The sequence below is a fragment of the Apium graveolens genome, chromosome 1, assembly GCF_009905375.1.
Source record: "Apium graveolens cultivar Ventura chromosome 1, ASM990537v1, whole genome shotgun sequence".
Lineage (NCBI taxonomy): Eukaryota > Viridiplantae > Streptophyta > Magnoliopsida > Apiales > Apiaceae > Apium > Apium graveolens.
The window spans coordinates 19049581-19061624 of record NC_133647.1 but is presented as its reverse complement, the minus strand read 5'-3'; positions in this window follow the sequence as shown (position 1 = coordinate 19061624).

The window sequence follows — 12044 nt, the reverse complement described above, 5'->3', positions numbered from 1 at the left end:
AAATCAAATAAAATTATTTTGATATCAAATTTTGGTTATATCACTAATATATATCTATTGACATGTATATGGTTGGATCGTTGAAATATATTTTTGAAATAATCGAAACACTAATTCAGGATTAACCACTAGTTAGCTTTACTAGTCAAACTGATGCTTTACTATTTTAATGTCAAACCAAATAAAATTATTTTGATATGAAATTTTGGTTATATCACTAATATATATATCTATTGACATCCATACGGTTGGATCGTTGAAAAATATTTTTAAAATAATCGAAACACTAATTCAGGATTAACCACTAGTTAGCTTTACTAGTCAAACTAATACTTTAATGTTTAAATGTCAAACCAAATAAAATTATTTTGATATGAAATTTTGGTTATATCACTAATATATATGTCTATTGACATCCATACGGTTGGATCTTTCAAAAATAGTTTTAAAATAATCGAAACATTAATTCAGGATTAACCACTAGTTAGTTGTACTAGTCAAACCGATGTTTTATTGTTTAAATATCAAACCAAATAAAATTATTTTGAAATAAAATTTTGGGTATATCACTAATATATATATCTATTGACATCCATACGGTTGGATCGTTGAAAAATATTTTTAAAATAATCGAAACATTAATTCAGGATTAACCACTAGTTAGCTTTACAAGTCAAACTAATGCTTTACTGTTTAAATGTCAAACCAAATAAAATTATTTTGATATGAAATTTTGGTTATACCACTAATATATATATCTATTGACATCCATACAGTTGGATCTTTGAAAAATATTTTTAAAATAATCGAAATATTAATTCAGGATTAACCACTAGTTAGTTGTAGTAGTCAAACCCATGCTTTATTGTTTAAATATCAAACCAAATAAAATTATTTTGAAATAAAATTTTGGTTATATCACTAATATATATATATATATATATCTATTGACATCCATACGGTTGGATCGTTGAAAAATATTTTTAAAATAATCGAAACATTAATTCAGGATTAACCACTAGTTAGCTTTACAAGTCAAACTAATGCTTTACTGTTTAAATGTCAAACCAAATAAATTTATTTTGATATGAAATTTTGGTTATAACACTAATATATATATCTATTGACATCCATATGGTTGGATCGTTGAAAAATATTTTTAAAATAATAGAAACACTAATTCTGGATTAACCACTAGTTAGCTTTTCTAGTCAAACTGATGCTTTACTGTTTAAATGTCAAACAAAATAAAATTATTTTGATATCAAATTTTGGTTATATCACTAATATATATATATATATATTGACATTCATATGGTTGGATCGTTGAAATATATTTTTGAAATAATTGAAACACTAATTCAGGATTAACCACTAGTTAGCTTTACTAGTCAAACTCATGCTTTACTGTTTAAATGTCAAACCAAATATAATTATTTTGATATGAAATTTTGGTTATATCACTAATATATATATCTATTGACATCTATACGGTTCGATCGTTGAAAAATATTTTTAAACTAATCGAAACACTAATTCAGGATTTAACACTAGTTAGCTTTATTTGTCAAACTAATGCTTTACTATCTAAATATCAAACCAAATAAAATTATTTTGCAATGAAATTTTGGTTATATCACTAATATATATATCTATTGACATCGATACGGTTGGATCTTTGAAAAATATTTTTAAAATAATCGAAACATTAATTCAGGATTACCCACTAGTTAGTTGTACTAGTCAAACCGATGCTTTATTGTTTAAATATCAAACCAAATAAAATTATTTTGAAATACAATTTTGGTTATATCACTAATATATATATCTATTGACATCCATACAGTTGGATCGTTGAAAAATATTTTTGAAATAATCGAAACATTAATTCAGGATTAACCACTAGTTAATTGTACTAGTCAAACCCATGCTTTATTGTTTAAATATCAAACCAAATAAAATTATTTTGGAATAAAATTTTGGTTATATCACTAATATATATATCTATTGACATCCATACGGTTGTATCGTTGAAAAATATTTTTAAAATAATCGAAACTTTAATTCAGGATTAACCATTAGTTAGTTGTACTAGTCAAACCCATGCTTTATTATTTAAATATCAAACCAAATAAAATTATTTTGAAATAAAATTTTGGTTATATCACTAATATATATATCTAGTGACATCCATATGGTTGGATCGTTGAAAAATATTTTTAAAATAATCGAAACATTAATTCAGGATTAACCACTAGTTAGCTTTACAAGTCAAACTAATGCTTTACTGTTTAAATGTCAAACCAAATAAAATTATTTTGATATGAAATTTTGGTTATAACACTAGTATATATATATATTAACATCCATACGGTTGGATCGTTGAAAAATATTTTTAAAATAATCGAAACACTAATTCTGGATTAACCACTAGTTAGCTTTACTTGTCAAACTGATGCTTTACTGTTTAAATGTCAAATCAAATAAAATTATTTTGATATCAAATTTTGGTTATATCACTAATATATATCTATTGACATGCATATGGTTGGATCGTTGAAATATATTTTTGAAATAATCGAAACACTAATTCAGGATTAACCACTAGTTAGCTTTACTAGTCAAACTGATGCTTTACTGTTTTAATGTCAAACCAAATAAAATTATTTTGATATGAAATTTTGGTTATATCAGTAATATATATATATCTATTGACATCCATACGGTTGGATCGTTGAAAAATAGTTTTAAAATAATCGAAACACTAATTCAGGATTAACCACTAGTTAGCTTTACTAGTCAAACTAATACTTTACTGTTTAAATGTAAAACCAAATAAATTTATTTTGATATGAAATTTTGGTTATATCACTAATATATATATCTATTGACATCGATACGGTTGGATCTTTGAAAAATATTTTTAAAATAATCGAAACATTAATTCAGGATTACCCACTAGTTAGTTGTACTAGTCAAACCGATGCTTTATTGTTTAAATATCAAACCAAATAAAATTATTTTGAAATACAATTTTGGTTATATCACTAATATATATATCTATTGACATCCATACAGTTGGATCGTTGAAAAATATTTTTGAAATAATCGAAACATTAATTCAGGATTAACCACTAGTTAATTGTACTAGTCAAACCCATGCTTTATTGTTTAAATATCAAACCAAATAAAATTATTTTGGAATAAAATTTTGGTTATATCACTAATATATATATCTATTGACATCCATACGGTTGTATCGTTGAAAAATATTTTTAAAATAATCGAAACTTTAATTCAGGATTAACCACTAGTTAGTTGTACTAGTCAAACCCATGCTTTATTATTTAAATATCAAACCAAATAAAATTATTTTGAAATAAAATTTTGGTTATATCACTAATATATATATCTAGTGACATCCATATGGTTGGATCGTTGAAAAATATTTTTAAAATAATCGAAACATTAATTCAGGATTAACCACTAGTTAGCTTTACAAGTCAAACTAATGCTTTACTGTTTAAATGTCAAACCAAATAAAATTATTTTGATATGAAATTTTGGTTATAACACTAGTATATATATATATTAACATCCATACGGTTGGATCGTTGAAAAATATTTTTAAAATAATCGAAACACTAATTCTGGATTAACCACTAGTTAGCTTTACTTGTCAAACTGATGCTTTACTGTTTAAATGTCAAATCAAATAAAATTATTTTGATATCAAATTTTGGTTATATCACTAATATATATCTATTGACATGCATATGGTTGGATCGTTGAAATATATTGTTGAAATAATCGAAACACTAATTCAGGATTAACCACTAGTTAGCTTTACTAGTCAAACTGATGCTTTACTGTTTTAATGTCAAACCAAATAAAATTATTTTGATATGAAATTTTGGTTATATCAGTAATATATATATATCTATTGACATCCATACGGTTGGATCGTTGAAAAATAGTTTTAAAATAATCGAAACACTAATTCAGGATTAACCACTAGTTAGCTTTACTAGTCAAACTAATACTTTACTGTTTAAATGTAAAACCAAATAAATTTATTTTGATATGAAATTTTGGTTATATCAGTAATATATATATCTATTGACATCCATACGGTTGGATCTTTGAAAAATATTTTTAAAATAATCGAAACATTAATTCAGGATTAACCACTAGTTAGTTGTACTAGTCAAACCGATGTTTTATTGTTTAAATATCAAACCAAATAAAATTATTTTGAAATAAAATTTTGGATATATCACTAATATATATATCTATTGACATCCATACGGTTGGATCGTTGAAAAATATTTTTAAAATAATCGAAACATTAATTCAGGATTAACCACTAGTTAGTTTTAAAAGTCAAACTAATGCTTTACTGTTTAAATGTCAAACCAAATAAAATTATTTTGAAATAAAATTTTGGTTATATCACTAATATATATATCTATTGACATCCATACAGTTGGATCGTTGAAAAATATTTTTGAAATAATCGAAACATTAATTCAAGATTAACCACTAGTTAATTGTACTAGTCAAACCCAGGCTTTATTGTTTAAATATCAAACCAAATAAAATTATTTTGAAATAATATTTTGGTTATATCACTAATATATATATCTATTGACATCCATACGGTTGGATCATTGAAAAATATTTTTAAAATAATCGAAACAATAATTCAGGATTAACCACTAGTTAGTTGTACTAGTCAAACCCATGCTTTATTATTTAAATATCAAACCAAATAAAATTATTTTGAAATAAAATTTTGGTTATATCTCTAATATATATATCTATTGACATCCATACAGTTGGATCGTTGAAAAATATTTTTAAAATAATCGAAACACTAATTCAGGATTTAACACTAGTTAGCTTTATTTGTCAAACTAATGCTTTACTATCTAAATGTCAAACCAAATAAAATTATTTTGCAATGAAATTTTGGTTATATCACTAATATATATATCTATTGACATCGATACCGTTGAATCTTTGAAAAATATTTTTAAAATAATCGAAACATTAATTCAGGATTACCCACTAGTTAGTTGTACTAGTCAAACCGATGCTTTATTGTTTAAATATCAAACCAAATAAAATTATTTTGAAATACAATTTTGGTTATATCACTAATATATATATCTATTGACATCCATACAGTTGGATCGTTGAAAAATATTTTTGAAATAATCGAAACATTAATTCAAGATTAACCACTAGTTAATTGTACTAGTCAAACCCAGGCTTTATTGTTTAAATATCAAACCAAATAAAATTATTTTGAAATAATATTTTGGTTATATCACTAATATATATATCTATTGACATCCATACGGTTGGATCGTTGAAAAATATTTTTAAAATAATCGAAACATTAATTCAGGATTAACCACTAGTTAGTTGTACTAGTCAAACCCATGCTTTATTATTTAAATATCAAACCAAATAAAATTATTTTGAAATAAAATTTTGGTTATATCACTAATATATATCTAGTGACATCCATACGGTTAGATCGTTGAAAAATATTTTTAAAATAATCGAAACATTAATTCAGGATTAACCACTAGTTAGCTTTACAAGTCAAACTAATGCTTTACTGTTTAAATGTCAAACCAAATAAAATTATTTTGATATGAAATTTTGGTTATAACACTAGTATATATATATATATTGACATCCATACGGTTGGATCGTTGAAAAATATTTTTAAAATAATCGAAACACTAATTCTGGATTAACCACTAGTTAGCTTTACTTGTCAAACTGATGCTTTACTGTTTAAATGTCAAATCAAATAAAATTATTTTGATATCAAATTTTGGTTATATCACTAATATATATCTATTGACATGCATATGGTTGGATCGTTGAAATATATTTTTGAAATAATCGAAACACTAATTCAGGATTAACCACTAGTTAGCTTTACTAGTCAAACTGATGCTTTACTGTTTTAATGTCAAACCAAATAAAATTATTTTGATATGAAATTTTGGTTATATCACTAATATATATATCTATTGACATCCAAACGGTTGGATCGTTGAAAAATATTTTTAAAATAATCGAAACACTAATTCAGGATTAACCACTAGTTAGCTTTACTAGTCAAACTAATACTTTAATGTTTAAATGTCAAACCAAATAAAATTATTTTGATATGAAATTTTGGTTATATCACTAATATATATATCTATTGACATCCATACGGTTGGATCTTTGAAAAATATTTTTAAAATAATCGAAACATTAATTCAGGATTAACCACTAGTTAGTTGTACTAGTCAAACCGATGTTTTATTATTTAAATATCAAACCAAATAAAATTATTTTGAAATAAAATTTTGGGTATATCACTAATATATATATCTATTGACATCCATACGGTTGGATCGTTGAAAAATATTTTTAAAATAATCGAAACATTAATTCAGGATTAACCACTAGTTAGCTTTACAAGTCAAACTAATGCTTTACTGTTTAAATGTCAAACCAAATAAAATTATTTTGATATGAAATTTTGGTTATAACACTAATATATATATCTATTGACATCCATACAGTTGGATCTTTGAATTTTTTTTTTTAAAATAATCGAAACATTAATTCAGGATTAACCACTAGTTAGTTGTAGTAGTCAAACCCATGCTTTATTGTTTAAATATCAAACCAAATAAAATTATTTTGAAATAAAATTTTGGTTATATCACTAATATATATATATATATATCTATTGACATCCATACCGTTGGATCGTTGAAAAATATTTTTAAAATAATCGAAACATTAATTCAGGATTAACCACTAGTTAGCTTTACAAGTTAAACTAATGCTTTACTGTTTAAATGTCAAACCAAATAAATTTATTTTGATATGAAATTTTGGTTATAACACTAATATATATATCTATTGACATCCATATGGTTGGATCGTTGAAAAATATTTTTAAAATAATAGAAACACTAATTCTGGATTAACCACTAGTTAGCTTTTCTAGTCAAACTGATGCTTTACTGTTTAAATGTCAAACCAAATAAAATTATTTTGATATCAAATTTTGGTTATATCACTAATATATATATATATTGACATTCATATGGTTGGATCGTTGAAATATATTTTTGAAATAATTGAAACACTAATTCAGGATTAACCACTAGTTAGCTTTACTAGTCAAACTCATGCTTTACTGTTTAAATGTCAAACCAAATATAATTATTTTGATATGAAATTTTGGTTATATCACTAATATATATATCTATTGACATCTATACGGTTCGATCGTTGAAAAATATTTTTAAAATAATCGAAACACTAATTCAGGATTTAACACTAGTTAGCTTTATTTGTCAAACTAATGCTTTACTATCTAAATGTCAAACCAAATAAAATTATTTTGCAATGAAATTTTGGTTATATCACTAATATATATATCTATTGACATCCATACAGTTGGATCGTTGAAAAATATTTTTAAAATAATTGAAACATTAATTCAGGATTAACCACTAGTTAGCTTTACAAGTCAAACTGATGCTTTACTGTTTAAATGTCAAACCAAATAAAATTATTTTGATATGAAATCTTGGTTATATCACAAATATATATCTATTGACATCCATACGGTTGGATCGTTGAAAAATATTTTTGAAATAATTGAAACAGTAATTCAGGATTAACCACTAGTTAACTTTAATAGTCAAACTGATACCTTACTGTTTAAATGTCAAACCAAATAAAATTATTTTGATATGAAATTTTGGTTATATCACTAATATATATATCTATTGACATCCATATGGTTGGATCGTTGAAAAATATTTTTAAAATAATCGAAACATTATTTCAGGATTAACCACTAGTTAATTGTACTAGTCAAGCCCATGCTTTATTGTTTATATATCAAACTAAATAAAATTATTTTGAAATAAAATTTTGGTTATATCAGTAATGTATATATATCTATTGACACCCATACGGTTGGATCGTTGAAAAATATTTTTAAAATAATCGAAACACTAAGTCAAATTGATGCTTTACTGTTTAAAAGTCAAACCAAATAAAATTATTTTGATATAAAATTTTGGTTATATCACTAATATATATCTATTGACATTCATATGGTTGAATCGTTGAAATATATTTTTGAAATAATCGAAACACTAATTCAGGATTAACCACTAGTTAGCTTTACTAGTCAAACTGATACTTTACTGTTTAAATGTCAAACCAAATATAATTATTTTGATATGAAATTTTGGTTATATCACTAATATATATCTATTGACATCCATACGGTTCGATCGTTGAAAAATATTTTTAAAATAATGAAAACACTAATTCAGGATTAACCACTAGTTAACTTTACTAGTCAAACTAATGCTTTAGTATTTAAATGTCAAACCAAATAAAATTACTTTGACATAAAATTTTGGTTATATCACTAATATATATATCTATTGACATCGATACGGTTGGATCGTTGAAAAATATTTTTAAATTAATCGAAACATTAATTCAGGATTACCCACTAGTTAGTTATACTAGTTAAACCGATGCTTTATTGTTTAAATATCAAACCAAATAAAACTAATATATATTTATTGACATCCATACGGTTGGATCGTTGAAAAATATTTTTAAAATAATTGAAACATTATTTCAGGATTAACCACTAGTTAATTGTACTAGTCAAACCCATGCTTTATTGTATAAATATCAAACCAAATAAAATTATTTTAAAATAAAATTTTGGTTATATCACTAATATATATATATATCTATTGACATCCATACGGTTGGATCGTTGAAAAATATTTTTAAAATAATCGAAACATTAATTCAGGATTAACCACTAGTTAGTTGTACTAGTCAACCCCATGCTTTATTGTTTAAATATCAAACCAAATAAAAATATTTGGAAATAAAATTTTGGTTATATCACTAATATAAATATCTATTGACATCCATATGGTTGGATCGTTGAAAAATATTTTTAAAATAATTGAAACATTAATTCAAGATTAACCACTAGTTAGCTTTACAAGACAAACTGATGCTTTACTGTTTAAATGTCAAACCAAATAAAATTATTTTGATATGAAATTTTGGTTATATCACTAATATATATCTATTGACATCCATACGGTTGGATCGTTGAAAAATATTTTTGAAATAATTGAAACACTAATTAAGGATTAACCACTAGTTAACTTTAATAGTCAAACTGATACTTTACTGTTTAAATGTCAAACCAAATAAAATTATTTTGATATGAAATTTTGGTTATATCACTAATATATATATCTATTGACATCCATATGGTTGGATCGTTGAAAAATATTTTTAAAATAATCGAAAAATTAATTCAGGATTACCCACTAGTTAGTTGTACTAGTCAAACCGATGCTTTATTGTTTAAATATCAAACCAAATAAAATTATTTTGACATAAAATTTTGGTTATATCACTAATATATATATCTGCTGACATCCATACGGGTGGATCATTGAAAAATATTTTTAAAATAATCGAAACATTATTTCAGGATTAACCCCTAGTTAATTGTACTAGTCAAACCCATGCTTTATTGTTTAAATATCAAACCAAATAAAATTATTTTGAAATACAATTTTGGTTATATCACTAATATATATATCTATTGACATCCATACAGTTGGATCGTTGAAAAATATATTTAAAATAATCGAAACATTAATTCAGGATTAACCACTAGTTAGTTGTACTAGTCAAACCCATGCTTTATTGTTTAAATATCAAACCAAATAAAATTATTTTGAAATAAAATTTTGGTTATATCACTAATATATATATCTATTGACATCCATACGGTTGGATCGTTGAAAAATATTTTTAAAATAATTGAAACATTAATTCAGGATTAACCTCTAGTTAGCCTTACAACTCAAACTGATGCTTTACTGTTTAAATGTCAAACCAAATAAAATTATTTTGATATGAAATTTTGGTTATATCACTAATATATATCTATTGACATCCATACGGTTGGATCGTTGAAAAATATTTTTGAAATAATTGAAACACTAATTTAGGATTAACCACTAGTTAGCTTTAATAGTCAAACTGATACTTTACTGTTTAAATGTCAAACCAAATAAAATTATTTTGATATGAAATTTTGGTTATATCACTAATATATATATCTATTGACATCCATACGGTTGGATCGTTGAAAAATATTTTTAAAATAATCGAAACATTAATTCAGGATTTACCACTAGTTAGTTGTACTAGTCAAACCGATGCTTTATTGTTTAAATATCAAACAAAATAAAATTATTTTGAAATAAAATTTTGGTTATATCACTAATATATATATCAATTGACATCCATATGGTTGTCCTGTTGAAAAAATATTTTTAAAATAATCGAAACATTAATTCAGGATTAACCACTAGTTAGCTTTACAAGTCAAACTAATGTTTTACTGTTTAAATGTCAAACCAAATAAAATGATTTTGATATGAAATTTTGGTTATAACACTAATATATATATCTATTGACATTCATATGGTTGGACCATTGAAAAATATTTTTGAAATAATCGAAACACTAATTCTGTATTAACCACTAGTTAGCTTTACTTGTCAAACTGATGCTTTACTGTTTACATGTCAAACCAAATAAAATTATTTAGATATCAAATTTTGGTTATATCACTAATATATATCTATTGACATCCATATGGTTGGATCGTTGAAAAATATTTTTGAAATAATTGAAACACTGATTCAGGATTAACCACTAGTTAGCTTTAATAGTCAAACTGATACTTTACTGTTTAAATGTCAAACCAAATAAAATTATTTTGATATGAAATTTTGGTTATATCACTAATATATATATCTATTGACATCCATACGGTTGGATCGTTGAAAAATATTTTTAAAATAATCGAAACATTAATTCAGGATTACCCACTAGTTAGTTGTACTAGTCAAACCGATGCTTTATTGTTTAAATATCAAACCAAATAAAATTATTTTGACATAAAATTTTGGTTATATCACTAATATATATATCTGCTGACATCCATACGATTGGATCGTTGAAAAATATTTTTAAAATAATCGAAACATTATTTCAGGATTAACCACTAGTTAATTGTACTAATCAAGTCCATGCTTTATTGTTTAAATATCAAACCAAATAAAATTATTTTGAAATTTTTTTTGGTTATATCACTAATATATACATCTATTGACACCCATACGGTTGGATCGTTGAAAAATATTTTTAAAATAATTGAAACACTAAGTCAAACTAATGCTTTACTGTTTAAAAGTCAAACCAAATAAAATTATTTTGATATCAAATTTTGGTTATATCACTATTATATATCTATTGACATTCATATGGTTGGATCGTTGAAATATATTTTTGAAATAATCGAAACACTAATTCTGGATTAACCATTAGTCAGCTTTACTAGTCAAACTGATACTTTACTGTTTAAATGTCAAACCAAATATAATTATTTTGATATGAAATTTTGGTTATATCACTAATATATATCTATTGACATCCATATGGTTGGATCGTTGAAAAAATATTTTTAAAATAATCGAAACATTAATTCAGGATTAACCACTAGTTAGCTTTACAAGTCAAACTAATGTTTTACTGTTTAAATGTCAAACCAAATAAAATGATTTTGATATGAAATTTTGGTTATAACACTAATATATATATATCTATTGACATTCATATGGTTGGACCATTGAAAAATATTTTTGAAATAATCGAAACACTAATTCTGGATTAACCACTAGTTAGCTTTACAAGTCAAACTGATACTTTACTGTTTAAATGTCAAACCAAATAAAATTATTTTGATATCAAATTTTGGTTATATCACTAATATATATCTATTGACATTCATATGCTTGGATCGTTTGTAGCACCCCCAAACCCGCTCTTTCATAATACATAACCAAAGTGATCCTCCAACAGGCTGGGTCAAAATATCA